General features: G+C 31.8%; 1 protein-coding gene across 3 annotated transcripts in view; it reads left to right on the top strand.

The window, feature by feature from the left end:
- LOC129968653 (activated Cdc42 kinase-like) overlaps positions 1-16,135 on the top strand; it is a 99,482-nt gene that overhangs the window by 12,859 nt on the left and 70,488 nt on the right. The window contains exon 1 of one of the 3 annotated variants that reach the window (XM_056082763.1): positions 4,519-4,542. The exons of the other annotated variants lie outside the window; for them this stretch is intronic. The gene's annotated coding sequence lies outside the window, so the exon portion shown is untranslated. Of the gene's footprint in view, positions 1-4,518; positions 4,543-16,135 lie in introns of those variants that run through there. 3 annotated transcript variants of the gene reach the window in all.

Below are 16,135 nucleotides of genomic sequence, written 5' to 3' on the forward strand. Positions count from 1 at the left end.
TTTCATTTCATACCACAGGAAATACTTCAGTTTTATAATGTGTCTCCATACATTTTCTTGGATTTCCATCATTTCAGAGTCAATGAGTGAATTTAGTGTTCAACAACTTTGAGAATGAAATCTTGGAGAAGCATCTATATCTGTGTTTATATTTAGCTGTATTAAATTAAGTAATACCAGTAAGTCCTCCTCATCCTTTTTCTTTTAAAATATTTCATTACGTTCGGGATGAATTTTATGAAAGACATTCGGAAATAGTTATATTTTTGAATATTTGCATAAAAAAAAATATCTATGAAACCAAAATATATCTGTTAAGAAGCAAAAATTTTTTTAAAGGATATTTTTGAGGGGTTAAAAGCAGGTATAAAGCAAAAATTTTCTATTTAGAATCTTATCAAATGATTTGCTTAAAATTTTACCTGTAGCGCAGGAAATATGATCGGGTTCCTGAACTAAAAAATAAGCTGTATTTTTATCCATTCTTTAAATAGTGGGGGTTCGACTGATAATTTCTAATTTTTTCACATTGTGAAGCATTAACACAGTTATAAAATATTTCTAAATGAATACTTATTTATTCTCCAGTTCAGAAACTACAGAACATACTAAGAAATTATTATACTAAATTTGAACAAAAATTATGCATTACATTTCATTTTATGAGGTTTTTGTAAGAAAATTCTATCAAAGATTAGAATTTTAGAAGTTTGAGTCTAGAGATATAAAATAGCACTCAAACGTATGTAAATGCAAATATAAAAGTCATTGTAACTTCCCTCCAAAATAGACCCAGGAGCATAATTCTAACGGTTTTATAAAGAAACCTGTTCAGACATTAAAAATATTCAATTTTTAAAAAAAATCATAATTTCTCAAAAAAAAAAAAAAAAAAAAAATCGACTTTTCAACATAGTCGCCTATCTTTAAGCAATTAGACCATGTCGAGATCCCGTGCATCTTCCCACCATCTGCCTATCATTGCGATGTGACCCTTTCCTGCAGAAGTTTATTGTACATTTTTGTTTGATGTAGAAGTATTCTCTTTGAGTGAAGCAATTTATCCCTGCATTTATATACAAGGTTCTGCAATTTTGAAGTGTGCAGAAACAACCTTTTCCCCAGCGAGATATGAAATCACAAACTAATAACATAGTGAGGATAAATGTCTCCCGCGGATAACATATTTTTGCCGTTTGTTTTTATTAGTTGTATAGCATGTGTGTATGATATTAATTTTACTTGGGTATGATCAGAAGCGGCTCTAGCAGAGGGCAATTGCCCCTTCGTCGGCGAGAGTGAGTTTCATCGGCAAACATCTTCACCACTTCAGGATAGTTGTGGAGAGCTGCACATTATCCAAGATGGTATGTTAAAAGCCACCTTAAAGTTAATGTATTGTAAACAGTTGACATCGTAAAGGTTAAAGTTTCTAAAATTTGGCAAAATAATTGATAGAGTGGCAGGTCAACAAGATGCGCATTTTTGCGGACAATTTTTGATCGACCGACTATGAACACAATATGATGGATATCGAAGACGTTAAGTCCGCAGATTTTCAGACATCTGATTTAAATGTTGTTATAACGTGTACTACTTTTCGCAGTATATCTGACAAGAGTTACAGGTGAATAACATACCGCATTTTGCCAAAAAAATTTTGATCGGACGACTAAGAACACAATGCGATGGATGTCGATGACGTTGAGTTCGCAAATTTTCAGATATCTGATTTAAATACCATAAATTCAGCTTATAATTTCCACTAGATTTAGCAGAATAATCAATAAGCAGGCAAATGAATAAGACGTCGTATTTTTGTCAACTGTTTTTTTGTCTTTTGGTTAAGTTGTTATCATAGATTATTAAAAAAAAATGCTTTCATCAAGTATTTCGATTACATGTCAGTGGAATTAGTAAAGAAATATTCTTTTATATTTTGCATGAAGAGGCCGATAGAGTTTTCCCTAATTAATAATTCAATGAATAATAGTTCTAAAATTAATCGCCGTTTTATTCATCTAATGTTGTATGTTCTTATTGTGTTGGGAAATTGTATTTTGTTAAACCTAGAGTTCACACTTTTATTTCGTGTGTCTTTTTCTTAATTACTGGTAAAGAAATTCTACAGCTGCCCGCTTTACGTTTGCAATCCCTTGTTCTATTGCATTTTTTTTTTCTGATATATTCTCGACTTTTAAATCGCGTTTGATATAAATATTAGCTATTATTACAACCTTAATTGTCTTTCATTTCCATCTTTGAATTCTAAAAAAAATTTTCTTACAAAGCTGCTCTACGAATCTAAAGTGCGCAAAATAGGAAATGGAAACTCAAAAAATTGCCAAATCATGTGATCATGACGCCTAGATGTCTTATTAGCGGAATCGTGGGCTCATGTTTGAAGTAAAAAACAGAAATAAAATTAAATTACTTCTCGTGTAATCTAATTAAAACCTCCAAATATAAACAAGTTTAAATTTACATTTTGAATTTTAAATCGAAATGATATTGAAAAAAAAAGTATTAGGGCATTTATTTTTTCTTTCACAATTAATGCAAAATTTGCATATTTGAAAACAGAAAATGACAATCCCGGTTATAAAGATTGATTTGCGATACAAATTTCGCACTCGTCGAATTTCTTTGTAATTTTTTTTTTTTTTTTAATGATGCCAAAGGAACATTTTTCTGACTATGAAAAAGGGAAAATTGTTGCTTTTCGAGAATGTAGATTAAGTGGGCGGGTAATATCGAAAAGAATCAACAGATCTGAAACGGCAGTTTACAATTTTCAAAAAATTCCTAGACTGTATGGCATGAAAAAACGAGTTGGAAGACCAAATTTTCACTCGTCAACAGAAAAGAATGATTGTAACGAGAGCTTGCCAGTATAAAGAAACTGCAAATGAAGTTGCACAAAATTTGAATTTACCATGCTCATCATGTTAACAATGATCATTAACAATGTTTTGAACAAAATAAATAAGTAAATTTTACAAAAATCATGATTTTTTTTTTTTTTTTTTTTTTTATGGAAACGTAATATCACAACCGCTTTTTTTAAATCAACATAAGAGAAGAGTTGACTTTGCCAAACAATATATTTCTCTAGGTCAAAAATGAATTGATGTAAAAATGGTTGATGGAAAAAAAAAAAAAAAAATTCAAATCTTGATGGGCCTGATGGTTTTCGTTATTTTTGGTATGATTTGCGATAGACCAAAGAAGTTTTTTTTTCCAAATGTCAATATGTTGGTGTTTAGTAATGATTTGGGTCGCTGCGACGAATAGAACTTCTCTATTAGTCTTTATCAACAGTAAAATTAATTCTGACAAATAGGTTGGTATGTTAAGTTACCTGAAGTGCCAATGATTACTTCAGGTGCCTACGTTTTACAACTGGAAAGTGCTTAAATACACGTTTGTAAGAGCGTAAACATTCTGGCTTGAAGCTAATTCTGTAAATTTGAATGTTAGCCGAGGATTTCCGATCTGAATCCGATTGAAATTTATAAAAATGGTACACCGTATCAATGCAAACATGATCTTGTGTTTGGTATCAAAGACGCTTAGAAAAAAAAATCCGTGAACATTTTAAGAGAACTTTTAAGATCCATGATCTCTATGCTTATTCAAATAATAAAAAAAAAAGGGGGGGGGGGAGCGTAGTTTTCTTGATTATTGAAAAACATTTTAAGCATGTCCTTTGTTATAAAATCAGTTTTATTCGAGCTTGTATTTAAGTGGTAAGGCAAAATTCTATAACAGAAGTCAAACATATGGAATTTCATTTAGATGAAATGAAAATTTATACTTTTTGCGTTCACTATATTATGATTTTCAAGATGAGGTTGTATTTTCTACCCCACCTCAACTATGTTTATATTCATTATTATTCATTCCCATCATTCACGCCCTCCGCAACTCCATGGAATTATGTAAGGTGGTTAAGCTGAGATTTTTCTTATCTACATTGACAATTTTTAACTTTCCCCTGCATTTAAAAATATTTTTCTTAATAGCTGAAAACTGCATTGAATTTATATTCCCCCTCCTTTTTCTCTCGGTATAACGTTTTTTTTTTCCCTTGAAAATATGAAATATCAAAATAAAAACATGTATTCTGTATATATTCAAAATCAAGGGGAAAAAAAAAAGAATTTTATTAAGATCCCTTTGGGAATTTTCTGCTCGATCAGGAAAAACAATGTATTTGACTGAAATTTAGAACAGCGAACTTAGAATGGGCAGCCATCCGCGCCAAATGATCTACTTTCTCTAGGTTAATACTATTTTGATTTCTTCTTTATACCATGAATGTGTTTCTCACAGTTTCCTTAATGAACTGTCATTTCCCACGCCCCGCCCTTTCTGGGGATGGTAACTCATCGGAATTCAGACATGTTGGAGAGGAAAATTAAATTGACACTCCCAAATTAGGATGTTGGTCTATGACGGGATGTTGTTCGGAATGGTGGGTGGCCGTGCTCATTAATCGGTCCCGAGGAAGACAGCGTGATGCCGGATGATCCATCATTGGTAAATTCGTTAGGCTGATTTTTTTTTCTAAAAGCTTCTTTGAAATGTCAAGATAATTTGGTTGGATTTTGTTGTTGTAGTGCTTTTGTTTTCTTTTTGCTACGTTTGAATTTTATATCTCCATGGATTTCTTATAAATATTGTTCCAAACGTACAAACGTTCCTGTTAAAAGATTAAAGTGTCAGTAAAACACAGATTTATATATTTCAATTAATTAAGCCTTTCAAATGTCGTTAAAAGTATGCTTACTACCAAAATAATTTTTTTAATGTTGTGCTTATCTATTTTATTATTTTTTATTACAAGTGTTTATATTTTAGAAGTTTAGAAAAACTAATAAAATATTAATGAGCACTTTGAAATATTAATAAAATGCACAAAATGTAATTTTAATAATCAAATTATCTACTATTATTATTTTGAGATGCCAACGGGCTACCACATAATGTTAACAAGAGGGATGATTTTAACAAATCTGCCACATTTTTGGATGAAACAAAAACATGCGTGTTTCTGTTTATTCAAACCTTAATGAAATAAATGTTTGTATTCTTTAAATATTAATTAAACTAATTTTATCTATTGAGCTAAATGAATTCCTTTTTCGGCAATCAATCTCGATTCCTTAAGTATTTTAAGTAAGATTTATAAACCCTTTATAGAGGAAGGAAGGCATTTTAAAGGGCCATAGAAATGCATCATCAATGCAGCCATAGAAACCATCATATACTGGTTTTGTAAGTTCATGTCAATTAGCAGGATTCACTAACATCATTTTATTTTGTCTTGGAAGTTAAATTTTTATTTGCAATCTTTTTATAAAATTGAGTTTTTCTGATATTGCTAACTTGAGTTTTTAGGTCTCTGGTTCAAATTAAAAATTCGAGAACGTGAAAAACTCTTTTTGTGCGCATTTAAACGCAGCAGAGAAAGAGAGAAAGAAGTTATCTAAAATGTTAGTTGCGTTTGCAAATTTAGATAAATGGAATAGGAGCAGCTGAGTAACGCTCATCAAAAATGCAGCTGGTTCTTTGGAATAATTAAACAGGGACGAATTTCCCGTGTTGATCTCGTTGCGAAAATTGTATGCCATTCTGTGTGGAAGGAGTTGCATTACATCAAAATTGTAGCTGTGGCTGTTTTACGAACCATATTTTTATAATAATTATTTGATATTTCTGCCCACTTGCATTCCATTTTTATTTTCCTGTATACATAAATAAGAGTGCAAGTTTGCAGAGAGAAAGTAAAAACATAATATAAAAGTATGCATCGTCGATCAGGAATTTTGTCTTATTCTCTCATCGTACATCATCATAAATTTCGTCGACGTAAAAAAATATTCAAAATGATAATAATAAAAAGATCGGCCTCTTTACTTTTAATGAATCTATGCATTTTGCAAAGTCCGAAAAATCGTATCTGGAATTGTGTCACTTTATCTGTGAGTTATCTGTTATTAAATGAGTTAAATGAAATTGATATTTGTCTGATTAAACTTGGCAAAGGGATTATCCATTTGCTTGTAAGTGAATGCGACTTAAATAAATAAAATTCGATACTTTGTCTTGGTGGCCAAAAATCTAAATCTGTATCGAAACTGTATTAATTAATTCATGCACTCCTCCCCGCGCCAATCACTTCTGAATAAGTGGCCCTAAAATTTCCTTTTTCATGTTTCTTCTTTGCTGCTTTAGATTCAGCAAATTGTCTCATCAGTACTAAAGTGTTTTATTCTATTCTATTTTTTTTTTTTGAACTCCCATCTCCCCAAAGTTTTGTTCTCCATATCTAATATATTACAATATTGAGTTATTCTTGATCAAGAATTGCATGCGTTTTACTAATTATAAGCATTAAAAAAGAAAGCAGTGTATCCTCGCCTTGACGAAAGGGACATTTTCGTAATATTCTACTGTTAAATGCATAAGGATATTCGTTGTAAATTTCAGTAAAAGTACTTTTAGGCGAGAAAAGTCAACGTCAGTGTGGAGCTTTAAAATACTTGAAGATTCCTTGGCCTTTTTGATGACTAATGCCAGCCAGTGAAGCTTCGAAAATGAGAACAAAGCGTATAATAAATATAAATTAAGATTTATAAAACGAAAACATTTGTACAATAAAATATATTTGATGAAGTATGACAAATTTAACTTAATAGTTTAAAATTTTTTTGAAAATATTCTAAATTAATTAATTTTTTAAATAGAATTCTAATAAAAAAAACTTAAGCTAAAGCCGGTAAAAAGTACTGAAAAAAAAAAGAAAAGAAAGTTAGAACACACACACACACAACTGCAACAATTTAAAAATACCTTATTTAAAATCATGTATCAAAAGCTAATACGCAATACATGCAACTGAAACTCAACTAAAAACAATTGTGTAACAAAAGCAGAATTGACCGATGAAAATAAACACTGGCAAAAGTGCACAAGTGATAATTTAATCAAACAAATAGTAAATTGGTTTAATATTCAGCGGAGGGAAAAACATTTCCTATAATAAAATGCTTTTAATTTTTTTTAAAAAAAATTATTGAATTTAGAAAAATAACCATTTAAAAATGAAATTTTATTACTAAAAAGCTATTTAAAAAAATGTGTGCAATGATCTGTTCGAAAATAATATAAAATATAATTATAATATATTTAGCTCATTGCGTTTGAGTTGTCACGTTTATATGTTTCTGGAAGTATAGACTGACAGACGAACAACCCCACATTGGATATGATTCAAAATTTGGTGGAGGTAAGATGTGAAATCTGTGTACCAAATCTTATCTACCTAGCTCTCTTCGATTGTAGTTATCTTGTTAAATTGCATTCGAACAGCAGGACAGGCAGATTTCCTTTGAAAGGGTTTTACACAAAATTTGATTGAAATCTACAGATTTGGTGCAAAGATTTGATCTTGACATCCATCTAAAGATTTGATGTCAAGATCAAATTTCATCCTTCTTGATCAAAGCGTTTTTGAATTATCATTATTATAGATAGACGGACATTTTTCAAAAATATGTTTTTCGAACTCGGGTAGGTCTAAAACATAGAGATCCGTCAAAATCTCGTGTTCGAATCTTTTGACAGTTACTATACTTTTCTTATACTGCGTATAACGAGAAAGTACAAATGAAATGTTGCTCACATTATTACAATTTTTTTGTAAAATTTACTGTGCAACAGTTGTATTGCTTTCGATATGTATGTGCGTCATCACTTGACTTTAAAAAAAATAAGAGAGGGGAGAGACTTAAAAAATAAGTTCCTTTATTAGTTGGTTAATATTATTGCTCACTACTTATTTGTTAATTATGCATTTATTAAAACTGCTAAATATTAAATTGATCATGGCTATTTCTTTAAAATTAAAAATCGCTTTCTTTTTCTATACTCGTTTAGTAATTGTTTTTGCTCAACTTTGATTTTTCTTTTAATTGTGATTTTCCCCGCTTTGGATTATTTAAAATCCATCTTGCATACACTGTATATTGCAAGCATTATATAAGGCCATTCTGGATATATCACTGTTTCGACGTGAAAATGAGAAAACAGGATGAGATAGAGGCTTTATTTTCAACAAATTCAACCCTCTATCCGTTTGGACTACAATGTCGTGGTTTCAAGCAAATGTAGTGCACTGGCCATCAGAAATCCCCGTCCCTACGAAAAAATTTGTGGGACATAATGACTTGTCATATTTATGCAGGCAAGCATTGATACGTCATTAAATATGAGTTATTCGTGAAGAAAATATTTAAACTGTTTTTAGAAAGACTTTGGACTATGACCGCTCGGTTGGTGGATATCATATAAAGAGCCAATATCTGAATAACTGTTTTGTTAGCCAAATTTGTAACTGGAGTATTTTATTTTCCAATTTGTCCTTTTGTGTGAAATTTAAACGTGACTAAAACTTTAATAAATTAAAATAAAATATTATTTAAAATAATTTCAATTTTTGCATTTATCTTCGTATTGTTTTTAAAATTATGATACAACAAATAGTTTAAAATTTACAATTGTTTTTTCTCTGGCCCTATCTTTCTTTCCACCACTACATAATGAACGTCGTTTTTTTAATCGGAAGTTAATTTGCATAATTATATACTATAAGATATTGTAGGCAACAGTTGTTGACTGAAAATAGTAAAAATCAAATCATTATTGGTGTGGGTTTGAAACTGCCATCCGACCTTGAAAATTGTCAACTGGATAAACAGCAACAATAAAACTGAATGGGTAAGCGGCAACAATATTCATAAAAGTAGCCTCTGATTATTTGTGCGAAAGTTCGTTATTCGTATATGCGAAGCTTTGAGTGTTCGTAAACCATTTATTTTTACCATCCATCGATTGGAGATTTAGTTAAACAAAAAGGAGCCGCAGAATAAACCAAATCTTTGTTTAGGGTTAATTGCTCAAGAATAGGATCGTAATAAAATCCTTTCCAGCTATTCCTTGTTTTTTTGTTTCGCCGAGCAGCAAAAATTTCAAAATCATTGCCAGTTTTAGTCGGTAATTTTGTTCAGTGGTTCGCCGTGTCATTTACTAGATGTGCCGATTAACAATTTTTAATATTTCTTAAATTGTTTTTAAAGTAACATATTTTTTTTAAAACGCATTTCGTCATCTGTCCCTCAAATTGGGGATGCCTCCTTAGGAAAATTATTCGCAATTTGAAACGATCCAATCGGCAAGCTATTTTACATCTTCGTAGTTGTTTAACTGTAACTGAGAAACTGGGTGCAACTGAAATATTAATGAAAACAAGTGGTTGTCCGAAGAGTTGGTCTTGTAAGTCTGGAAGATGGGGCGGAGCTCCCAGCCAGTGCAGAAATGGCGTTTGCTGTAAAAGTATTTTTCCGTGCCATGTAGCCAAATTTGGATGCTTTGCAATTAATGCATGAATCAGATTAATCAGTTGTTGACGATGGCGAACAATATTCATTGTTTAATTGGATTTTGTAAGCTCACACCACAGTTCCGATCCCGCCAAATGCGAAGGTGAAGAAGAATCATTCACTTGGGTCTTAGGCAGCACAGGGAGTAATACTATTACTGAATATTTGAAAAATCTTCAATACTAACTTGTGTTACAAAAAACATTTTGAGGTGAATACACTGCAATTAACTGAGACTGTTTTAAAAGCATTAGAATCTTTTCGTTCTCCATCCAAATCCTAGATATTAATTCGCTGAATCGTGTGCAGTAACAGAACAACAGTAACTCATGGATGCCTTTTTCTAAATATTTCCACTGGAACAAAAAAAAAAAAAAACTTTTTTGTCGAATTTAAGATGAAAAAATCCGGTTTTGTTTTCTTATTCTCATTGTGTGCATATTTCAACATTTCCTACAAATTATTTTGGTTACTTTTTTTTTTCTCCCTCTGAAGGTATGCACTTATCAATAATGTCTGCTTTTTTTCCCTCTTGCTTTTTAAAATTCCACTACAAAGGTAGGCACCCAAAAAAAACTATTTGTTTTTGTTAAATTCTCTTGTAATTGCTGTGAAAATAGTTCCATTTAGAATAGGTTAAGTGATCGGACATTTACTTACTCGTATGCTAGTTAAATGAAGGATAGTATTGTAAGGGGGGGGGGGAGGAAAGAGTGAAGAATAAGAAAAATGATCTCGAGTTTTAATAAATTCCTCTGTTTAAGACCTCTCAGAGCTTTTTTTTAAAATCAGTTATTGAATTGTTAATATAATAATTGGAAAAATTTACTATGAAGTTTTGTCACCAAAATTAGTAGGTTCCTATCAAATTTTAGACGAACTTTTTCCAGAAGTCTGTCTGTCTATATGTGTAACTAAAAGGCGCGAAGAGCTGGATCGGTTAAATTTAAAATACTGTGTTAGCATCAAAATTGTAGATGTGTCTTTACTGCTGATTGTCGGTCGTGTGTATGTGAATACGGTGACTCAAAAATGCAACGATTTAAATGAATGCAGTTCGGTGTGTTTCTAGTTTAGATGAGTCGGCCAGAAGCCTTTGAATGGAATTGCTAGTCGATTTTCTTCATATTCCGAAGTTGGGTCGGTTCATTGTGTCCTCCTTGCTCTTGACTAGCTGGCAGTTTTTCCCGAGTCTGGTATTTCTTGATGCGCCGCGGAGGACGCATTGAAATGAATTAGTTGATAAGGGCGTTGGTGAAAAACAACCCCCTCCTCTTGATTGAATTTCTATCATACGCTTGTGATGTGGGCTAGAACAGGGTAGCGACAGAACCGGGAAATCAAAGATTTCGGGGAAAAGTCGGGAAATTTTATCAAACTGGAAAAAGCGAGGCAATTCTTAAAAATATCTCAAAATTGGAGAGATTGCGTGCTTTAACATTTTATGCCAAGTATGGGCACGATTGATGATTCGCCTTATCATTTGTCTACATCCTAAGCCTGATTTCCTAAAATAATCATAGCAACAACAAACCAGAACAAACTTTTTTCAACTCTTTTGAATTGCATTATGATAAGAAGAGCAATAAACTGCAATAGCAACTCTAGAAACGTTCGGAAAGACCGGTTTTAATTTTTCAAAAAACAGACCTCCAATAAATTTTGGTTCGATCTGCTTTCAGCACTAATCTTTGCAATGATGCATATCTTAATTAAAAAAGTCATTATTATTTTTTCTCTTGGCAACAAGAATGTTGAAAGAAGATTTTCTATCAATAAAGATTGTTTATGGGAGGATATGAGAGAACAAATGCTCATTGCAAAAATAATTGTTTATGACAGCAAGCAGTAGAGTAAGTAATTTTAGTAGGGATATATTAATGAGCCAAATACGAAGAGAAGAAAGAGAGAAAAAGAATTTTGTAATAATTTGGAAAAAGAAGAGGAAACAAGATATCATCTCAAAGAATTAAGGAAAAAAAAAAAAACTTGCGGCAACTTAAAAAGAGGATTTGAGTTGAGAAAAAAATTGCATGCCTCAAAATTTTGCTAAAAGAAGGTTTTAAAGCTTTTTAATTCATTTAAAGCTGAACTGGTTATTTTAAACCAAACATTTTTGTTAGAACTCTAGTCATTGTGTTGTTTCGATTTTGAATTTATTATTTTTAAATTTTTTGCATTTTACTTGTAATAGGCATATTTGGTTGTTCGTTGAGTTATTATTTTTATATTAGTATTTTATATCTGGTATTATTCATAATAAAAATGAAATGAAATACTTTTATTCAATTATGAAAACCCCCATTTTTGTTTGGAAGAAGTAATTTCTTATGATATGTTAAAGAAAAAAGATTGAAGTAATATCTGGCAGTTTTCTTTGTTAAAGTTTTTGCTAAAATATATATTAAGTGCGTATAATTAAATTAATTTTAAATTTATGCTGTAACATTCCTGTTATGTAAGCAAAAAAAAAAAAAAAAAAAAAAAAAAACATTAAATACTGAACTGTTTTAAAATTTTATGCAAAGATTTTTATAATCTTTACTGTTAAAAATTTAACTTGTATTGCAAAGTACAATTTTAGAAGCATGCAAAGTACAATTTTAGAAACAAAGTATTTTGTTAAAATGTCCAGTATTCTTTTTTTTTTTTTTTTATATAAGAAATATTATATGTTGTTTTAATACTCTTTTTTTGTTGTTCAATCCATTGTTTAAAAATTAAATTTCATGAAAATATATTTTTTCATATTAAATGACTTGTAAAACTGTTTAAAAATAATAATAAAGCAAGATTTTAGTCTTTGCACGCGAGGTTGTTCGTATCGTATTCGGGAGCTCTTCTGACGTACTGTTCGTTAATTACAAAAGTAAATTTTAAAAACACTTTTTAAAACAATAATAAAAGTCCTTTTTAATAAAAAAAAATTACTTTCATTACTTTTTAAAGTTAAGACCTCAGTTTGTGCTTCATTATTACAACTATGATTATTTCTCTCTCAAATTGATTATTAGGTGGTGCCCCTATTTAGGAATAAAAAGTTAATCGATTATATAAGTTTTGAAAATTTTAAGGTGGTTTGTTGTCAGTGAGAATAGAAAAGCATATAGATTTCCAAATCTTTAGTATGTCAAAAAGTATGTGGAAATCGATTAGAAAATTCTATTTTTAATCACAAAACATGTTAGATAAAAACTGCGTAAGAACTAGGTAAACTGAGCGAATATGAGTCAGAATTGCCATGCCACTTTATAACAGGGGACAGAAGTTTAATGGAAACAGACTTTGTAAAGTCCAGAAAACTATATTGTATTTATTGCTTTCAGGATATTAGAAATATTTTAGAGCAAGGAAAGCTTTTAAAACTTTTTCCACAATCCGATTTTCCTTTGAGTCCTTTTTTTCAAGTGAAAAAAATGTTTATTACTCTAAGATTGCAAAATAAGTTAGGAAACAGCGCATTGACTGATAGGCAGAATATTTATATTTTTCAGAGTTTATGTCCAAGTCTGAAAGTGAATTATGATGGTTTTCGACAAAGGGTCTAATTCTTAAAAAATGTTGATTTGACTTTAATCATACAATAAATTAAACTAATATTGTATATTTATCTTATGAAATATTGGCAAGAAATCCTTTTTTTAAAAAATTCGAAGACTTCTGAATCTGTTGTTGGCAGTTGTTTAGAATAAAATTAGGTTTTGTCGATAATTGCTGTTGCCTACACTCGTTTTTAAACGATTGAAAAATCTTGATTGGTCGGCTAAACGTAGTTCGAAGTTCTTGAAATTTTAATATGCGTACAAATAAAAGCAAGCTGCATGGACTGGTAAATATGCAAAAGAACGGGGCTGTCATCTCTTAAAACGAATTCTTTAGGGAGGAACCGCTATTCAATAAACGACAAGTTATTAAACAAGGGTCAAAATATAAAAAAACAAATTCGAAGTGATATTTTCCAGCAGAATTACATATAGAGCCATAAGCCGATTAAAAGCAAGTCTTCGACAGTTTGACATTGCAAAATGTCAATCGTTCCATAAAGAATCGATTGTAGCTTCAATTTCTAACGACTTAAGCCTTTTGAGGATGCGAGCTGCGGTAGTCTGGTAGTAAGGCCTCGGCTTCAGGACAGAAGGGTTCCAGATTCGAGACCCAATTCCACCATCGGGGAACCGCTTTGTATTGTGTCTATTGCAATAACGTTAAATTCATCGAGGCAAATGTTCTCCCGCTAGTATGTTATTGAAGTTTTGAGACGTAAATACTAACTCAGGAACACGAGGTCCGTTTCCTAATAGCCTAGTGTTGTTTTAAAACGGGACGTGAATGGAATTGAACTGAGCTAAACATTCTGAAGATATACCAAAAATTATCACTTCTTCAGATGACCGATGTTTGCGATTTAGTGTTTGTCACTACAGGAATATTCCATTCCATCTTATAATCACCTACAGGTAGAACAGTATCTGCTACGTCAGAACGGAAAGCTTAGGTAAGGAAGTCTGTATGCTAGGAAACCCGATTCAATATATCGTGCCTACTTTTCTCAGCAGAGTGGAACGTTTAAATTGGGCACGTAGTCATGTAAAGTGAATTGAAAACCGGTGGACTGCTGTTTAGTGAAGAATCGCACTTTGCTTTACAGGTGATTCCCGACGTGATTCAATATGGTGAGAAGCAAACACTCGACATCTTCCTTCTAACATACGGGAAAGGGACCACCAATACAGGAGGAAGTGTTTTTTATATGATGAGGAGTATCTGTAGAAGGGTGCAGAAATCTGTGTCCTTTGCCATTTGGAACTCTTCATGTTCAGAGACAACATATTTGATTTTATTGTTCATCCGTACACGGGTTTAATTGGTGCATTACTTGCTTGCAATAGCTTCATTTTGCAAGCAAATAATGCCCATTCTCACATTAATCACCTCGTGCAACAGTTTCTTGAAGAAGCTGCTGTCAGAATGCATGTTTCCTCAAACTTAATTCCATTGAGCATGTGTGGAAAACGCACTCTGAAGAGTCTTGCTAGTATCCAATGTCCTCTGCAAAGCCGCAGAATTGCTTTACGTTATCAATGAAGATTGCTATTTATCAGAAACATATGAAATATTTATGTTGCTGTTCAGGGTGATTATATTTATTGTTGAGAAATTTTTTTTAATGCCCGAAAGTTAATTTTAGCATCACAAAATTAATTACTATATATAAAATTTTTAAATTATATGTGGTAAAATAAACACTGTTCGTCGAATTTGCTGGAGTTTTAATGTTATTTCCAGTTTAACTTTTGGTATAGTTCAGCAATGGAGTGTAAAACCCTCCGCGTTTTTGCGCATGCGTTAGGATGGGTTTAATTCTTCAAAATAGGGGTGAAAGGAAAGATGAGAGGAGGAGGTTTACATTTACTGGTATGCAATAGGGAAAATCCAAGGTCAAAGGGAATACCGGAAATGCACTCGTCGTTCCGCGATGGAGTCGTCGAAATGTGGTCGTCTCAGAATCCGTTGACGAACTATAACACCTTTGGATCAACATCGCAGTACTTGCAATGCTTCCCAATGTGCGATAAATGTAGTACTAATTGTACGTTGCATAATGTTGCTTGACAATTTTTACAATAAAAATTGGAATTTATATTAATTCCAATTTTCTCTCTCTCCGGCTCCTCTCTTGACATTTTTTTCGATGTTTATTATTCGGATATATATAGATATTTATATATAATATTACGCTTTTAACATCGACCCTCTCCAGTCTCCGCCCCTACCAGCGTCGAAGATCGTCAGATGTTAGGACACTGCTAGAGAGAGCGAATGATTTCAAAAAATATAACTCGTCAATTTTCTTATTGAAAAGAAGAAATATTTCCGACAAGGCGATAAAGTTTTTACTCGCTTTCAATGCATTACATAATTGCGAAATTTATCGAAAATTAGTCGAAATTTATCATTTTTGAGATCCTATTTCAAGTCTGCCAGAAATGGTTCTTCACTATTTATTTCTATACCGAAATCAACTCTAGCTACCAATGGGGACTTCCTATCAATATTTAAAAAAAAAAAAAAAATGCAAAATTAGGAAGTTGTACCATTGGTCAAATTACAGATTTCTACAATGAAATAATAATGGGTTGACAGCTGCTGTGAACAACCTGAACAGTTGTAGCTTTCTCTACTATTGAGGATTGAGATTTCGACTTGTTGAGGATTTCTTAAACTCGTGAAGTGCATGAAAATACATGTTTCTGTTAGAGTAGATTTGATCTTCTTCAAATTAAGGTTCATTTTAAAAACGAGCAATTACCTGAATCAGTATAAACATATACAATCGTCTACCACCATCTGTAACACTGAGGGAAGTGCCTAGTTGATCTGCATCATTAACCCTTTGTGATAGTTTATCTACTCTCAGCCACCAAAGCATTTTTACCATTCCAGTCGCATGTTTGCCCTCAGCCACCACAGCGAAAAAATGTACTAAACTTATATTGTATTTGTCGTATCTTAATCTCCATTTAGGATGTATGAGTTTAGACTTTCCATGAAAGAACAGAAACGGATAAGGAACTTACTCACGAATCAATATGGTGCTTCTACCACTTCTTGACAATGAAACCTAATATTATTAGAGCAGTCTCTGACTCGCCATGGAAAACCAAAGGTGGAGTTATTGACGCCAAACG

Source organism: Argiope bruennichi, chromosome 5, assembly GCF_947563725.1.
Source record: "Argiope bruennichi chromosome 5, qqArgBrue1.1, whole genome shotgun sequence".
Taxonomy (NCBI): Eukaryota; Metazoa; Arthropoda; class Arachnida; order Araneae; family Araneidae; genus Argiope; species Argiope bruennichi.